The following is a 20,053-nucleotide window of genomic DNA, read 5'->3' as shown; positions in this document are numbered from 1 at the left end:
GGAAAGATACCATAACTGTTTATCTTACATGCCAGGGGACAAGTACAGGTCAGGACAAACATATCGCAGAATAAAATTAGTGTTACAGAAATAGAAATAAGGGATTATATCCAGCTCGAGTCATCTTAAAAGAATTATTTAAGTCAGAACCAAAAGTAGATTTTGATATGCCAGGGAATTGGAGGAAAGGCATGGGGTGTGTGGTGGGGAGAGCCAGTGCAGGGAAGGGCATATTAGGAGTGATGAAGAGGAAGGAAAATGCAAGGCGATTTGAGGGCAAGGTGAAGGGAGTAGACTATTTATAAGAATAGCACTATCTAAAAGAACTTTCTACAAAGTGGACATGTTCTATATCTGTGCTGTCCAGTGCAGTAGTCACCAGTCACATGCAGCCGCTGAGACTAAAGAACTGAATTTTTAGTTTTATTTAAGTTTATTTAACTTAAAATGAATAGCCACCTGTGGCTAGTGCTTACCATACTAGACAACACACTATTAGAATAAAAACTCAGAACAGGTACTTTTTTTCTGTTGAATAAACAAATGAATGAACAAATGAATGCATGATTGAATGCACACTCAAATGAATATTCCAAAGGGTATAGTATCTTAGGAAAATGTGGGACACAAAGTTGGAAAAGTATGTTAGGGCCAGATTATAGATGGCTTTGAACACAAACTAAAGAGTTTGAACTTTATTTGAAAGGTAATTTTAAAAAATCACTGACATTTTCTTAATAAGAGAAGCATAATAATTGTTTCAGGATGAGTAACCTGGCAGTAGTGAGCAGGCAGTATTGACAGGACAAAATCTGGAAAAAAAGAGAGGTGGGTAGCCTAGGTTAGAGATTCTCAAACTTTTTGATTTCAAGATCCTGTATTACTTTTCTAGGCTATCCTAACAAAGTACCGCAAACGGGGTGGCTTAACACAACAGAAAGATATTCTCACAATTCTGGAGGCTAGAAGTCTGAAATCAAGGTATCAGCAGGGTCACACTCCTTTGAAGCTTCTAAAGAAGAATGCTTGCCTCTTTCTAGCTTTGGTGGCTCCTGGCAATCCTAGGTGTTCCTTGGCTTATAGCTGCATCACTCCAATCTCTGCCTCTGTCTTCACGTCGCATTCTTCCTTATAGATCTCCTCTGTGTCTCTGTATTCAAATCTCCTTCTTCCTTCTCTTATAAAGACACCAGTAATTGGATTTAGGGCCCACCCTAATCCACCATATCCTCATTTTAACTTGAATACGTCTGCTGAGATCCTGTCTCCAAATAAAGGACCAGGGATTACAACTTGAACATATCTTTTTGGGGAATACTCAACCCACTATAGACCCTGTTACACGCTTAAAAATTAATGCGGTTCCCAAGGAGCTTTTTTATATGTTGATATTTACCATGTTAGATATTGATATCTACCATATTAGAAACTAAAACTAAGTGCTTAAGTGCCTATCTACTCATTTATTTTAAGACAATAATAATAAACTCATTGCATTTTAACTTAACACGTTTTTTATGAACAATAAATGTATTTTCCAAAAAAATTTGTGAAGAGTGGCACTGTTTTATATGTCTGTAAATCACAATCAAAGATGGCTAGATTCTCACATCTACTTCTGCAATCTGTTACAATGCATAGTTTTGGTTAACATATCTGAAGATAATCTGGCCTCAGATATGTAGTTGGAAAAAGAAGTGTTTCAATAGCTTTTACAGATAACTATAGATATGCTTCCTTGATAGTACACCAAAGCTCAACAAGTGGTCATTTTTTAAAGGCAAATCAAAACCACAATGAGATATCACCTCACACCTGTAAGAATGGCTATCATCAAAAAGAACACAAATAACAAATGTTGTAAAGATGTTTAAAAAAATAGCAAATGTTGGTGAGGATGTAGAGAAAAGGTTAGCTGCTACTTGAACTACTGTCAGTGAACTTTTGGGGCTCTGTTGCATTGGTCATGTGGAATATATTGGTTATCTTTCCAATGTCAACACATTTCAAACACCATCAATCTCATCAGAAAAGTCTTCAAGTATTGGGAAGTTTTTTCCACATTTTCATTTTTGCTTGGAAGCTTAAATTTTACCACTAGCAATAATAAAATTCTGTTTGTTCATTTTTGGAAAAACTTCTGCCAGATATCAAAGTCTTGAAAAACCACAGTTTGTCTATCAGTCTTTTTTTTTTTAATGGTGTTCAATGAAAAAAAATAGTTTAGCTCTCAAACAACTGCAAAAGTGCTCCTCCTTGAGACAACCATTGTACTTCAGAATGCACACATGCATTGTCAAATAGAGTAATAATAAAACATGTACTCAAGCAGTAAGATTTAATGAAATTAATAATTTTCACTGATTCATTAAGGACATTCTTAAGCAAAACTAGATTTCTTTCACAAGTGTGTAGCAGTGAAGAATGCAATGATTACTAACATAGTTTGGCAGTACTGTCTTAATTTGAGTAAAGCACTACAAATTTACCCTTGACTGTTTTTTCACCATCAGTGCAAAGCCAGGACAATGAAAAAGGCAAATAACATCTTAGTACAACTATGAAAATATTGATAGTTATGACTTTGCATACTCCTGAGAGACTCCCAGGGACACCCACCCTACCCTGGGGAGCCCCAGATCGAACTTTGAGGACCACTGCCCTAGGTAAGTGGTTCTCAACTTTGAGGTGTGTCAGTTTCACCTGTGACCTCAAATTAATGAATCAAATCTATTTGTACATTGACAAAGCACCATTAGATGAATCTTAGGTGCACCAAAGGTTGATAACTACTGGCCTAGATGATACAATGATAGATAAAACTAGGCTTTATAGAAGTGGGAATGAACAGTAGGAGACAGGAAGAAAATCTATTAAGAACGAAAAGACTTTACAGATTGATAAAATGTGAGAATATGAAGAAAATCAACATATCAAAGGTTTTGAGTCTTGATTACTGAAAAAAAATGGTGATACCATTAAGAGAATGAGAGAAGTCAGGAGAAGCTTATCAAGGAACTAAAGCAATAGGAAGGAAGATGAATTACCTTTTTCATGCTCTTCCGGATTAGAATTAATCCCCTCTTCCTCTACATTTGTATCTCTATCTTGAAATTTTACTTCATTTAAAAATGTTACTTTATCTCTCATTGTATTACAGTGCACTGTTTACATGTCAGTCTCCCACTCAGTAGAAATCAAACTCCTTGAGGACCCGAATGAGCTTGGGTGCACCAGTCCTGGGCTCTAACTATATGATCTTGGGAGTGTTACTTACTCCCTCTAGCCTCAATTTTATCATGTCTAAAATGGGGATAAAATGGTCTACCTTTTAGAGTAAGTCTAAGGATCAGAGATAAATTTTCATAGTAACTAACATAATGCCTAACACAGTAAAAACTCAGCAAAGAACAATAATAAAATCAATTGGCATAGTGGTATTACCATTAAAAGTACTCCTTTTAGAGCTAACAACCTTCTGATTAAATACAGACCTTTGCTAGTTCTCACTGTAAAGCATACCAGATACCATTCATCCTCAATTAATTACAGAAATGATCAACTAATTTGTGAATTGAATTATCCAATTTATCCTGCCACAGGCTCATTAAGGCCTCTAGAAAAATAGACAAAGAAGAAGTATAATTTTATAATCTGTTTTGCTTTTTTGGAATGCTGCATCTCATTCTGCACAAAAAGTGGAAGAAAAAAAAATTCTAAAATAAAATTCCTAGATTGCTAGTGGATTTAATTTACTCATGCTATCTTTAACCCTCATATATACCAATAATTTACAATTTACAGCAGGGGGACAAAATTATTTTCTCTATTCATGTAACTGAAACATACATCTGGTCTAAAAAGCAGCAGTTTGCAAGAAGAACTCCCCAGAGGTTAATGGGTTAATGGTTCTGGAATAGAAATGCAGTACAAAACTCTAACTAGTTGAAATAGGAATGGGACTGAGGAGAGAACGGGAAGGGGTAATCCTAGGGGAGGTAAGATGCAACTCCCCAAGCTGGCTTTCAGCCAGCACAGCTAAGCGCACATCTCCTGACTTGCCAAAAATAACATTAGGGTCTTTGTGACCACAAGTAGCAAGGACTTTAGTTTTAGGTTTCATCTAAAAATAACTATAAAAACAACCCAAAAAACCCATATGTCAGTCAAAGTGTGATGAGAATTTTTTAAACTCTGTATCATGATCCAATAAATGCTCTTTCTATTACAATCAGAAATGGTGCCTCCCCCAGCCCCATTATTTCTACATGGCATGCCTGGAGGAGGCTGTAGCTCCTTTGAGAAAAAACTCTACAATGTCATAGTAGGATGCTTTCATTGGTAAGTAAACAAAAACTCAATTCAAAGTGGCTTAAAATAACACTTCTCCAGCTTTTGTGTGCATCTGAATCATCTGGAGAGCCCATTACAATGGAGGTTCTGCTTCAGCAGGACTAGGGCAGGGCCTGAAATTCTTCATTCCCAACAAGCTCACAGGTGATGCTGATGCTGCCAGTCCACGGACCACAGTTTCCATACCAGGGATTGAAACCACAAGAAATACATAGATTAACATATCTGGAAACCCAGAGATAAGACTGTTCAATAATGTCATCAAGAACCCATAGCTTGGGACTTCCCGGGTGGCACAGTGGTTAAGACTCTGCACTCCCAATGCAGGGGGCCCAGGTTCAATCCCTGGTCAGGGAACTAGATCCCACATGCATGCCACAACTGAGAGTTCACATGCCACAACTAAGGAGCCCACGAGCCGCAACTAAGGAGCCCGCCTGCTGCAACTAAGACCCAACACAACCAAATAAATATTTTTTTAAAAAAAAAGAACCCATAGCTTATCTATCTCTCTGAGATACCATCCAAAATGTCAGCTTCATCTTAAGGTTGGCTCCACCTTCTTGGGTACAGTATGGAAGATAACAGTAATCAGGGCTACATGTTTCCTTGGTAATGTTCCACAGAAGATACAGAGTGGCTTCCCATGGATCTCTCATAAGAGCAGGGAAGAACAGCCCCAAAGCTTAAAAAACTTTCCTTGCATCCTATTTGCAAGGATTAGGTCATGTGCTCATCCCTGAACCACCAAGCGGCAAAGTAACCTTTGGACCAACCAGGCCCACCCCTGAACTGAGGTGGAATCAGCTTTCCTGATGCTTATTGGTTACATGGAAGTAGAGGAATCCTGAAAAAATCATGGGTCCGTTAGGAAGGAAGAAAGAGGAACAGATGCTTAGTAGGCTATAAACAACATCCAATATAAATAAATATTTTCCTCCCTCATCCCATCAATGTTATCATTTGGTTCTGAATCCAGTGCATCAACTTTTCCAGCTGTTAGAAATCTCACTGGACTGGGACATCTTCAAAATCTTTACTGCCTTTTGTAGGATGGCTTTCAAAGCTCTTTCACCTATTAGAATTCATATTACAGTATAACTATAAAAATAATTTCAAAATACTTATCAATCTAAAATGACAAAGAAGTTTATTACTACAGAATGCATAAGATTATAGCATAATAAGAATAATAATGGCAATAGGATATATAGTAGCCTAGCAGTAATGTAGGAAATAAATTCATAATGTGGGATATATAAATGAATAAATGAATGGATAGAGAAATGTGAGCTTTGGTCTCAAATCTATCAATCTTTCCATGGAAGCAAGGCTTCCTCCTAGGGTGAATTACATGGTATGTAAATTATAACTCAATAAAACTGTTTAAAAAAAAAAAACACTTCCCTTTAATAACACAGAGCAACAATTTGTGGAGAAAACTGTCTAAAAAAGACTTAGCCACATATGTCACAAATGCCAAACAACTACTATTTAGTTTAAACAAAAATCAGGGTCACAAAAACTGCGTCAGAGGTCTCTGAAAGCAATACCAAAAATGTGGGCTGTGTGATCTGACCCTCAATGTTGCTCTGCCTCGCAGAACTTCTAGACTCAGGAAATGTAATATTCTCTAGAAGAAACACTCTTTGCTAGTAAACAGAAAGCAAAGGCTGGAGTCAACTATATGGGCTCAAAGCTTGCACAACAGTTGCTCCTAAGAAAAACTTGGCAAACATCTCAGTCATAATATACTAACAGATGAGACTTTTTTTTAAAACTACTAATACTAAAGGAATGTGATCATTTTACAGGTTGGGCTCACTATTTCATAAAGGATTCTATCTTGTATTCGGCACTAACATTATAAAGGGAGAACTATTAGTTCAAAATCAGACCTATGATGTACAATATAAATTATTACAAAGCTATCTTCAGATGTGGGTCAATGATATTCAACTTGAATTCTAATTGGTACCTAATTCAAGTCACTACATAAATCTGGCACTACACAAATCTAGTGAAAGATAAAAATTTTAAGGGTATTATTTTTCACAATAGCCAACAACCTAAGTGTCAACCAATGAATGAATATTATTCAGTCAAAAGAAAGAGGGAAATTCTGTCATATGCAATAACATGGATTAATCTGGAGGACATTATGCTAAGTGAAAAAAGGCAGATACAGAAAGATAAGTACTGTATGACCTCACTTATATGTGGAATCTTTAAAAAAAAAAAAAAAGGCAAACTCAGAGAAACAGAGAGTAGAATGGTGATTAACAGGGGCTGGAGTGGGGGAAATGAGCAAACGTTAGTCAAGGAGTACAAGCCTTTGACGAATAAGTTCTGGGCATCTAACTACCTACAAAATGAAAAAGAAATGTCTCTCTGCCCTTCAAGGGCCTTCTTAATCTAGTTATTACTTCCCCTTTAACCTAATTTCCCACCCTCAGTAAAAACTGCTGCTCCAAGTAAGCTGACTAACTTACGGAAGTTTAAAAGAAAATTTACACTTTTTTTGCTTTTATGTATTTGCTCATTCCATTCGTAATACTTGAATTGCTTCCCTAATCCTAACTGTCCAAATTTTACCTGTCTAGCCCAAGTTCCATCTCTCCCTTTAAGTCAGCCCTAACAAGCCCTCCAGGTGATTTCTATGCACACTCAATATTGACAACCATTAAGATCTCGGGATTATGATTGGCTATTAAAAAACTGAAAACCTCTCTACAGCACTTTAAGTGAATAGGTATTTATTTGTGTAATATAAGAAAATGTCTGAAAGCAGACAGTCCAGGGCTGACATCCAATGATGTCAACATCCTTAGTGTACTGGTTCATCACATCATGAGCACAGATGATTGCTGCTCCTTCAAGGCAGGAAGAAGGGACAAGCAACAAAGGACCATGCCAGAAATACCACTTCCCTTTTATCTGGAAAGTAAAAGCTTCCTTAGAAGCTTCCCCTTCCCTACTAATAAGTCTTCACTTAAATGTGGTGGCAAACTGTATTTTCCAAAGGTGGCCGCACCATCATATTTATCCCAGCCCACGTGTTCTTTTTACAATGTGATAGGTACTTCTCCAACTGAGAAGTCATATTCTCTCCCTTTGAATCTGAAAGGGGGACTTGTGATAGTTTTGACCAACAGAGTACAGCAGAAGTGATAATATGTGACTTCTGAGGCACCATCATAAAAAGAATACAGCTTCCATCTGTGGGGCTCTCTCTCTTAGGAAACTCTTAGAACCCAGAAACCACGATGAGACCACGTGTGAATGTTCCAGCTGGGCTTGCAGCAAACACAAGCATTAACTTCCAAACAACAGGAAGGAGTATTTTCACATCAATACAACCCCAGCCCCCAGTCTTTGAGTCTTCTAGCTGCCGCCTCAGAAATCGTGGAACAGAGACAAGTGGTCACCACTGGTTTTATATGAATTCTTGACCCACAGGAGAAATAATAAATGATATTTGTTGTTTTAAGTCACTACATTTTGGAATAATTTATTAAGCAGCAATAGAGAACTAAAACAGATATGATTGGCCAGAACTGGGTCACATGACCATCTTCAGCTGCAAAGAACCTGGGAAATCAGGGAACATGATTGCCATGAACTTAGCTAAGGTGGACACACTGCCACCAAAACATAATCGGGGTCCATTAACAATGGGAGGATGAAAATAAGTACTGGGTAGGCAACTAACAGTACATGCCACAACCACTTGGTTAGTACTCATTATCTACTACCTCATACTACACTGACATTTTCTTAAATATGTGTCTTACATCCACTTAGTAGAATATAAGAGTCTTGAAGGCAAAGACTATTTCATTACAAAATGCCTTAATCGGTAGTTACCTTAAAACTATTAGCTATTTAACTTCTGAAGGGAAATATTTAGGTTATACTTTAGAAAGAACTTCTAGGTCCTAGAAACTGTGAGGTTCTGAAACAAATGCACAGAAAAGGTTTTATAATTTTTTTCTGGAGTTTTTTTTTTTCAGAATAATTTCTCTGGGAAAATGATGGTGTTACTGAACAATGGAATAAGCTTTGACAATGCCCTGCAGTATACAGACAAACATCAACTGACCCCAGAGTTAGACTGAGTCATCACAATGGTGTCTGGAAATCCTGTACAAAGCTGACCAATACAGGCACTAGCTAAGCCTTTTATAGAGATAAACATTGATGCAGGCTAATTAACAACTGCAGGGTACTTTGTAAACATAAAGTGCTAAATATTTATTTTTAAATAATCACACAGATTTAGCAATAAATGATAAACTTACTCTTAGTGGAACAGTAACACTACTGTAGTTCCTAGAAATGACACTAGCCCCCAAGTACTCCTGACCGCTCATGATTTTCAGCGAGTCTCTATTTCTTTAAACAATGAGGAGAGTAATATAGAAATCAGATGTTACTGCAATTTAATTTAAAAATAAATCTTAACACTAGTCAGAAAACATTCCAAAACTTTTATTTTAGCTAAACAGAAATGTCACCTAAATTTAAACAACTCTGATTCATCATTCTAATAACTAAAGCTGAAAACAGCCACTTCAGTTGGTTATGAAAATATCAACTAATACTCACATAGTGCTTCAGAATTTACAAAGTCCTTTCATAGAGAGATAGATAGATCTTCCTATAAAATTATTATATATGAGTGCTTTGTTAACTGTAAAACTCTCTATAAGTTAGTAATTTAGCAATATGTATTTACTATTATTCATCTACTACAGTATTAGTAATAATATTACTATCGTTAGTAATAATAAAATTAAGGCTTATGAGGCAAGAACTTTTATGCCCTTTCTACAGATAAGGATACTGAGGCTGAGGAAGGAGAATTGACTGGTCCATAATCACACAGTTGAAATACATTCGGTACTTAAACTCATATCTTCTGACTTGAAATTCTGGGGTACTTTCTACTGCATCTTGCTATTTCTATAAAATGTTTACTTCTTCAAAGCATGATTCCCAAAGATGGGAAGAGAAAAGTGAAAGGAGAGGTCTACTGTTGAACAGAGAACTGTCATTTCTAAGGCTGTAGAGCAGGCCAATCTCATGTCATTGGACAACCCAGTAAACTAAGCTAAAGATCACAAAGAAAAACAAAAGAGAGATTCATTACAATATAGTCTAAGAAATGAAACCAACTGCAGTAACTTTAAACTAGGAGCATTTAAAAAAAAAAAAAACTTTTCACATTGTAACATTTTCAGAATTGCTTTAAAATACTGCATTTTGGTTATCATAACTATAAGCATCACTTTATTCCAGTTCAAGTCAAAACTGTCCCTCCCTCAAATATATACACTAAAGATCCTTTGAGTCATGATACTACCTTAAGTTGTAAGTTCCTAGGAACTTTTAATTAAATTCGTGAACACCCAATTTTACGGGACACATCTGGAAATGCCATGAAACTGAAATGTCTCCTGTCCGGTCACAGCACACATTAAGTCTTCATTAAACCTCAAAGCAAAATCTTAGGAGGCTGTCTGTACTTCAGATGTTCCCTAAGAGAGGTCCAAAGTACAAGTGTTTAGGAATTATTTTCCTAAGAGAGCATACTTACCACAGGATTTAAGCTATGGCTGGCCAATTCCAGCTGGAAAATATAGAAACCCAACAAGTCTTTAGCACATTCACTAGCAGATAAAAGTCATTAATCATACTCAACATACATGTACAATTTATATGCAGTGGAAAAGCAATCAAAACTGCAAGTATTCAAATATTTCTTTTACTTGAAATACCAATACAACTAACAGAGAAGCACTTCTACCATTACACTTCCAAACAACAGTCAAAGCATTACGCAAAGTGTGAGACTTCCCATTGAAAAAGGCTTGGAAGAAAGAATTCTGAGTATTGAACAGCTTTTAGTATTAAAATAAGAGGTAAGGGAGCAAAATAATTTTGACAACTGCATTAGGAAGCAAAGTTCCACTGGAAATAAAAACATGTGCGTTGGAATCAGACATATCTGTGTTCAAATCCTACCCTTTCCACTTACCTAGCCGTGTGATTCTGGGAAAGTTATTTAACCCTTACAAACCTCAATTTCTTCAACTATAAAACAGGAATAATATAACCTACCTCATAAAGTTATTTAACATATTAAATGAAAAATGTTTGAAATGTACTCACTACAGTACCTGGAACAAAGTAAGTACTCGATAAGGTGCAGCTATTTATAATTTACAGCCTTTCAAGTATTTCAAGATGATTTAAATAAACCAGACCAATTTCAACAACTACGTACTTTTGCCAGTAAAACAATACAAACTCTGAGATACTAAATAAGGTCCTTGATCTTAAAAGGGACTTCAAAACCCAAACATTTATGATCAAGTTTTAAAAGAAGTTTAGGTTTTCAAACCGTTAATGTTAAGAACGAGAACAGTTGTTCTCCTTCTACCCACATATATTTATTTTTCTCTCCTATAACAATCAAAATAGTATTAGGGATTAAAGAGCTAACATTTGATTTACTGTTTTACTTTTAATAAGACATTTCCCAGCAGAGACTGAATCAACATTAAGAGAATCAAAACAAATAAGAGGGCTTTCCTGGTGGTGCAGTGGTTAAGAATCTGCTGCCAATGCAGGGGACACAGGTTCAAGCCCTGGGCCGGGAAGCTCTCACATGCCGTGGAGCAACTAAGCCCGTGCACCACAACTACTGAGGCTGCACTCTAGAGCCCATGAGCCACAACTACTGAGCCCACGTGCCACAACTACTGAAGCCCCCAGTACTGAGCCTGTGCTCCGCAACGAGAGAAGCCCCCACAATGAGAAGCCCGCGCACCACAACGAAGAGTAGCCCCCGCTTGTGGCAACTAGAGAAAGCCCATGAACAGCAATGAAGACCCAACGTAGCCAAATAAATAAATTTTTTTAAAAAATCAATTATACTTAAAAAAACAAAAGAAATACCTAACTTTTAATATCCTCTATTTTAAATTATTTTAGTTGTATTGGAAGACAGGTAAAATCTTTAAACTACAGCTGTTATGTGTTTACATAGACTTAAATGTTTGGAAAATTTCCTTAAATCTTATGAAGTCAATTAAATGCCTACTTTAATTCTTATACTCAATAAAGGAAAACATTCTAACTGCAATAATTAAAGTTGTTTTCTGTTTTAAGACTAAAACTTTGCCTAGGACTTCTAACTCTATTAAAATTATAAATTATCTGAGAAATAAAGTTACTGGCTAAACAAACTGATGAAAAACAGAAATGATAAAACTAGAAGCTTCCAAAAAGAAGTCAAGATTTAGGATGTCAAAGAATTAAGCTTCTCAAAGAATTAAGTTCAAAAAAAAAAGAATAAAAAAAAAGTTTTTAATACAAAGTTGTTTTTTTTAACATCTTTATTGTACTATAATTGCTTCACAATATTCTGTTAGTTTCTCCTGTATAACAAAGTGAATCAGCTGTATGTATACATATATCCCCATATCACCTCCCTCTTGTGTCTCCCTCCCTCCCTCCCTATCCCACCCCTCTAGGTGGTCACAAAGCACCGAGCTAATCTCCCTGTGCTATGTGGCTGCTTCCCACTAGCTATCTATTTTACATTTGGTAGTGTATATATGTCCATGCCACTCTCTCACTTCGTCCCAGCTTACCCTTCCCCCTCCCGGTGTCCTCAAGTCCATTCTCTACGTCTGTATCTTTATTCCTGTCCTGCCCCTAGGTTCTTCAGAACCATTTTTTTTAGATTCCATATATATGTGTTAGCATACGGTATTTGTTTTTCTCTTTCTGACTTACTTCACTCTGTATGACAGATAAAAATATGGAACATTTCACGAATTTGTGTGTCATCCTTGCGCAGGGCCCATGCTAATCTTCTCTGTATCGTTCCAATTTTAGTATATGTGCTGCCGAAGCGAGCACTAATACAAAGTTTTTAAAAGTGTAAAATTAAAACACTAACAACATATCAACATGTATGTACTTGGAAGTTAAGTGGAATTAACTCAATGAACACATTCAAGATAGACAAAGGACATACAATAATATGAACCAAAGAAATAATTTTTGTCTTTAAAAACACAAGAGAGTATCCTTTGAGCAACCTCTCATATAGCCAAGATTGTATTTCAAATTGTTTATTTGAATTTAATTAAACAGTGAGCTGTTAGTACTCCATTAAACTCAAGATCCCATTTCTCTACAATGCTCTCCTTTGATAAGTTAAAAATCATAAAATAGAATATCATCCAATATTATTAAACTTCTAAATAAGGCATTAGAGTTATAGTATATACAGAGCACTAATGTTAAATTCCCACCTTGACGATCACAGCTCTTTGTATAAAATCTTGATTGATGATGTCTCACAGAAGTTCATATATCATATTAAATTAAAGGTACGGAGCTTTCAAATTATGAACAAATCAATTTTAAAGGAGAAGGAAAGGGATGGGGGAGAGATCAAAGTTTAGTTTCGAAGTATCTTTTCACTTTTTATAAAGAATGTTAGAATGTTTTCCCTTTAGGTATTGTAAGAACGCAAGTAGGCACTTAATTAAATATGCATTTCATAAATCGCATGACTAGAAAAAGTGATACAGTCATTCTACAAATATATACTGGACACTTAATCTAAGACACTATTCAATATGGATACTATTCTATATAAGCAGCTCTAAAGGATACATAAAAATAGCTCTGTTTTCAGGGAGCTTCCTAATATAACTAAGGAGCTCAGACATGAACATACAAAAATTTAAGTAACACTGCAAAGCAATAAATGATTAAAGTTCCAATTAAGAAGTTAAGACCATATGTACTACAAAAGAAGATAGAATTGATTGAGGCTAAAACCTGTGTGTAGAATCAATTGGTATCTAAAAATCAAGTGACACAAAAATCTCAGAAAAGAGAGAAAACTTGAGAGCTCAGACATGAAAGAAGAGTAAAGTTTAGGAAGGGAGAGATGAAAGAGAAGGACATCCACAGCTAGAATAAACATAGGGTGACAGGGATAGACCAGCAGCCAGCACCAAAGAGAAAGGTAGGAGGAGTAGGTTGGAACCATATGAAAGCGAACTTTGAATATCCTATCAGGAACTTAGACTGAATCATTCAACAAATACTGATTGGTGTAACTATTCTGTGCCACGTACCATCCTACATGCAAAGGATACAAGTGTGAACAGAACAGCTAAGTTCTCTGCCCTCATAGTGATGATAGTCTAGTAGATTTATTCCATAAAAAAGATGGTGCCATGAAATGCTTTTAATCAGAGGATGAGATCAGAGATATACTTTGGGAAAATTATGTAGGTACCTAGACAGAAAAAGAGATAGGCAGACCAATTAACACATTGCAATAATAATCCAAGAGAGAAGTAGCAAGTGATAGTATTCAATTATGCAAATACTTCTTGAGCAGTCTTGGATAAAACACCTCATTTCTCTGCATCTCTGTTCTGACTTGAGAATTGAAGTTTGACACTCAGCCACAACCTTAAGATTCTCAACTGGAAAATTCTACAAACACATCAAGGCACCCTGTAATATATGCAAAGTAACACTAAAATCTAAGAGCTGCAACTTGCTTTCATCTCTAGCTTTTTCCTACCAACTCAACTTTGGAACTATGCTTATACTTTATCAGTTTAACGACTATCTGTCTCCAAAAGAACACTCTCTTTCTGAATGAGAATGGACAGTAAGGGTCAAGGTTAGACGCAACAGAATTTAGCTGGAGCCTATGAAGATCTATGCTACCTCCCTTTATTTCTCTCTGTGTGATCTGCAGTCCCAAGTAAAGGACAGAGAAGGGGGTACCAAGGTATTTACAAATCTGTTAGAAACAGAAAAAGAACAGTAGACAAGGTACTTATTTCATTCTCCATTATACCACAGAAAGCTATCTGTCTCCTACAATTAACTTATTTATAGATGCCGTAAGGGCAAAGACTATGTTTTATTCATCATTATGATCTCATAGTGCCTAGCACAGAGTTTTGTACACATTGTTGAGAGTGGAACTAAGAAGAGTGACTGACAACCCACTGGAGTGAAACTTCTGAGTCCCACATCAGGCTTCCAAACATGTGGGTCCGGCAACGGGAGGAGGAATTCTTAGAGAATCAGACTTTGAAGGCTAGTGGGATTTGATTGCAGGACTTCAACAGGACTGGGGTAAACAGAGACTCCATTCTTGGAGGGCACACACAAAGTATTGTGTGCATCAGGACCCAGGGGAAGGAGCAGTGACCCCACGGAGACTGAACCAGACGTACCTGCTAGTGTTGGGGGTTCTCCTGCAGAGGCAGGGGGTGGCTGTGGCTCACCGTGTAGACAAGGACACTGGCAGCAGAAGTTCTGGGAAGTACTCCTTGGCGTGAGCCCTCCCAGAGTCTGCCATTAGCCCCACAAGAGCCCGGAGAAGGCTCCAGTGTTGGGTTGCCTCAGGCCAAACAACCAACAGTGAGGGGACCCAGCCCCACCCATCAGGAGGCAAGCAGATTACAGTTTTACTGAGCTCTGCCCACCAGAGCAACAGCCAGCTCTACCCACCACCAGTCCCTCCAATCAGGAAACCTGCACAAGCCTCTTAGATAGCCTCGTCCACCAGAGGGCAGACAGCAGAAGCAAGAAGAACTAAAATCGTGCAGCCTGTGGAACAAAAACCACGTTCATAGAAAGATGAATGAAAATGAAAAGGCAGAGGGCTATATACCAGATGAAGGAACAAGATAAAAACCCCAGAAAAACAACTAAAAGAAGTGGAGATAGACAACCTTCCAGAAAAAGAATTAAGAATAATGATAGTGAAGATGATCCAGGACCTCGGAAAAAGAATGGAGGCAAAGATCGAGAAGATGAAAGAAATGTTTAACAAAGACCTAGAAGAATTAAAGAACAAACAAACAGAGATGAACAATACAATAACTGAAATGAAAACTACACTAGAAGGAATCAATAGCAGAATAACTGAGGGAGAAGAACGGATAAGTGACCTGGAAGACAGAATGCTGGAATTCACTGCTGCAGAACAGAATAAAGAAAAAAGAATGAAAAGAAATGAAGACAGCTTAAGAGACCTCTGGGACAACATTAAACGCAACAACATTCACATTATAGGGGTCCCAGAAGGAGAAGACACAGAGAAAGGACGAGAGAAAATCTTTGAAGAGATTATAGTCGAAAACTTCCCTAACATGGGGAAGGAAATAGCCACCCAAGTCCAGGAAGCACAAACAGTCCCATACAGGATAAACCCAAGGAGAAGCACGCCGAGACACATAGTAATCAAACTGGCAAAAATTAAAGACAAAGAAAAATTATTGAAAGCAGCAAGGGAAAAATGACAAATAACATACAAGGGAACTCCCATAAGGTTAACAACTGATTTCTCAGCAGAAACTCTACAAGCCAGAAGGGAGTGGCATGATATACCTTAAGTGATGAAAGGAAAAAACCTACAACGAAGATTACTCTACCTGGCAAGGATCCCATTCAAATTCCACGGAGAAATCAAAAGCTTTACAGACAAGCAAAAGCTAAGAGAATTCAGCACCACCAAACCAGCTCTACAACAAATGCTAAAGGAACTTCTCTAAGTGGGAAACACAATACAAAAAAAACGACCAACAAAAACAAACCCAAACGATTAAGAAAATGGCCACAGGAACATACATATCGATAACTGCCTTAAACGTGAATGGATTAAACGCTCCAACCAAAAGACACAGGCTTGCTGAATGGATACAAAAACAAGACCCATATATATGCTGTCTAGAAGAGACCCACTTCAGACCTAGGGACACATACAGACTGAAAGTGAGGGGATGGAAAAAGATATTTCATGCAAATGGAAATCAAAAGAAAGCTGGAGTAGCAATACTCATAACAGATAAAAGAGAATTTAAAATAAAGAATGTTACAAGAGACAAGGAAGGACACTACATAATGATCAAGGGATCAATCCAAGAAGAAGATATAACAATTATAAATATATATGCACCTGACATAGGAGCACCTCAATACATAAAGCAACTACTAACAGCTATAAAAGAGGAAATCGACAATGACACAATAATAGTGGGGGACTTTAACACCTCACTTACACAAATGGACAGATCATCCAAACAGAAAATTAATAAGGAAACACAAGCTTTAAATGACACAATAGACCAGATAGATTTAATTGACATTTATAAGACATTCCATCCAAAAACAGCAGATTACACTTTCTTCTCAAGTGTGCATGGAACATTCTCCAGGATAGATCACGTCTTGGGTCACAAATCAAGCCTCAGTAAATTTAACAAAATTGAAATCATATCAAGCATCTTTTCTGACCACAATGCTATGAGACTAGAAAACAATTAAAGGGAAAAAAACGTAAAAAACACAAACACATGGAAGATAAAAAATACGTTACTATATAACCAAGCAATCACTGAAGAAATCAAAGAGGAAATCAAAAAATACCTAGAGACAAATGACAATGAAAATACGACGATCCATAACCTATGGGATGCAGCAAAAGCAGTTCTAAGAGGGAAGTTTATAGCTATACAAGCCTACCTCAAGAAAGAAGAAAGATCTCAAATAAACAATCTAACGTTACACCTAAAGGAACTAGAGAAAGAAGAAAAACAAAACCCAAAGTTAGCAGAAGGAAAGAAATCATAAAGATCAGAGCAGAAATAAATGAAATACAAACAAGGAAAACTATAGCAAAGATCAAAAATGTTGGTTCTTTGAGAAGATAAGCAAAATTGATAAACCATTAGCCAGACTCATCAAGAAAAAGAGGGAGAGGAACTCAAATCAATAAAATTAGAAATGAAAAAGAAGTTACAACAGACACCGCAGAAATACAAAGCATCCTAAGAGACTACTACAAGCAACTCTATGCCAATAAAATGGACAACCTGGAAGAAAAGGACAAATTCTTAGAAAGGTATAACCTCCCAAGACTGAACCAGGAAGAAATAGAAAATATGAACAGACCAATCACAAGTAATGAAATTGAAACTGTGATTAAAAATCTTCCAACAAACAAAAGCCCAGGACCAGATGGCTTCACAGGTGAATTCTATCAAACATTTAGAGAAGAGCTAACACCCATCCTTCTCAAACTCTTCCAAAAAATTGCAGAGGAAGGAACACTCCCAAACTCATTCTATGAGGCCACCATCACCCTGATACCAAAACCAGGAAAAGATACTACAAAAAAAGAAAATTACAGACCAATATCACTGATGAATATAGATGCAAAAATCCTCAACAAAATACTAGCAAACAGAATCCAACAACACATTAAAAGGATCATACACCATGATCAAGTGAGATTTATCCCAGGGATGCAAGGATTCTTCAATATACGCAAATCAATCAACGTGATACACCATATTAACAAATTGAAGAATAAAAACCATATGATCATCTCAATAGACGCAGAAAAAGCTTTTGACAAAATTCAACACCCATTTATGATAAAAACTCTCCAGAAAGTGGGCATAGAGGGAACCTACCTCAACATAATAAAGGCCATATACAACAAACCCACAGCAAACATCATTCTCAATGGTGAAAAACTGGAAGCATTTCCTCTAAGATCAGGAACGAGACAAGGATGTCCACTCTCACCACTCTTATTTAACATAGTTTTGGAAGTCCTAGCCACGGCAATCAGAGAAGTAAAAGAAATAAAAGGAATACAAATTAGGAAAGAGGAAGTAAAACTGTCACTGTTTGCAGATGACATGATACTATACATAGAGAATCCTAAAGATGCCACCAGAAAACTACTAGAGCTAATCAATGAATCTGGTAAAGTTGCAGGATACAAAATTAATGCACAGAAATCTCTTGCATTCCTATACACCAATGATGAAAAATCTGAAAGAGAAATTAAGGAAACACTCCCATTTACCGCTGCAACAAAAATAATAAAATACCTAGGAAGAAACCTACCTCGGGAGACAAAAGACCTGTATGCTGAAAACTATAAGACACTGATGAAAGAAATTAAAGATGATACCAACAGATGGAGAGATATACCATGTTCTTGGCTTGGAAGAATCAATATTGTGAAAATGACTATACTACTCAAAGCAATCTACAGATTCAATGCAATCCCTATCAAATTACCAATGGCATTTTTTACGGAACTAGAACAAAAAATCTTAAAATTTGTATGGAGACACAAAAGACCCCAAATAGCCAAAGCAGTCTTGAGGAAAAGAAACGGAGCTGGAGGAATCAGACTCCCTGACTTCAGACTATACTACAAAGCTACAGTAATCAAGACAATATGGTACTGGCACAAAAACAAACATAGATCAATGGAACAAGATAGAAATCCCAGAGATAAACCCACGCACCTATGGTCAACTAATCTATGACAAAGGAGGCAAGGATATACAATGGAGAAAAGACAGTCTCTTCAATAAGTGGTGCTGAGAAAACTGGACAGCTACATGTAAAAGAATGAAATTAGAACACTCCCTAACACCATACACAAAAATAAACTCAAAATGGATTCGAGACCTAAATGTAAGACTGGACACTATAAAACTCTCAGAGGAAAACATAGGAAGAACACTCTTTGACATAAATCACAGCAAGATCTTTTTTGATCCACCTCCTAGAGTAATGGAAATAAAAACAAAAATAAACAAATGGGACCTAATGAAACTTCAAAGCTTTTGCACAGCAAAGGAAACCATAAACAAGACGAAAAGACAATCCTCAAAATGGGAAAAAATATTTGCAAACGAATCAACAGACAAAGGATTAATCTCCAAAATATATAGACACCTCATGCAGCTCAATAGTAAAGAAACAAACAACCCAATCCAAAAATGGGCAGAAGACCTAAATAGACATTTCTCCAAAGAAGACATACAGATGGCCAAGAGACACATCAAAAGCTGCTCAACATCACTAATTATTAGAGAAATGCAAATCAAAACTACAATGAGGTATCACCTCACACCAGTTAGAATGGGCATCATCAGAAAATCTACAAGCAACAAATGCTGGAGAGGGTGTGGAGAAAAGGGAACCCTCTTGCACTGTTGGTGGGAATGTAAATTGATATAGGCACTATGGAGAAGAGTATGGGGGTGCCTTAAAAAACTAAAAATAGAATTACCATATGACCCAGGAATCCCACTACTGGGCATATACCCAGAGAAAACCATAATTCAAAAAGACACATGCACCCCAATGTTCATTGCAGCACTACTTACAATAGCCAGGTCATGGAAGCAACCTAAATGCCCATCGACAGACGAATGGATAAAGAAGATGTGGTACATATATACAATGGACTATTACTCAGCCATAAAAAGGAACGAAATTGGGTCATTTGTAGAGACGTGGATGGATCTAGAGACTGTCATACAGAGTGAAGTAAGTCAGAAAGAGAAAAACAATTATCGTATATTAACGCATATATGTGGAGCCTAGAAAAATGGTACAGATGAACCAGTTTGCAGGGCAGAAATAGAGACAAAGATGTAGATAACAAACGTATGGACACCAAAGGGGGAAAGCGGTGGGGGGTGGGGGGGGTGTGATGAATTGGGCGATTGGGATTGACATGTATACACTGATGTGTATAAAATGGATGACTAATAAGGACCTGCTGTATAAAAAAATAAATTAAATTAAATTCAAAAAAGAAAAA

General features: G+C 36.8%; 1 protein-coding gene and 1 non-coding gene across 3 annotated transcripts in view; both read right to left on the bottom strand.

Annotated features, from left to right (window-relative positions):
• RAD51B (RAD51 paralog B) overlaps window positions 1-20,053 on the bottom strand; it is a 613,215-nt gene that overhangs the window by 525,543 nt on the left and 67,619 nt on the right. The gene's annotated exons all lie outside the window — the stretch shown is intronic.
• On the bottom strand, window positions 12,179-12,285 carry LOC118891592. Its single transcript, XR_005019145.1, has one exon. It is a non-coding gene; the product is annotated as a U6 spliceosomal RNA (small nuclear RNA).

The sequence above is a fragment of the Balaenoptera musculus genome, chromosome 2 (assembly GCF_009873245.2).
Source record: "Balaenoptera musculus isolate JJ_BM4_2016_0621 chromosome 2, mBalMus1.pri.v3, whole genome shotgun sequence".
Classification (NCBI taxonomy): domain Eukaryota; kingdom Metazoa; phylum Chordata; class Mammalia; order Artiodactyla; family Balaenopteridae; genus Balaenoptera; species Balaenoptera musculus.
Note: the sequence above shows the minus strand (reverse complement) of the source record. Positions and strands in the feature narration are given on the sequence as shown.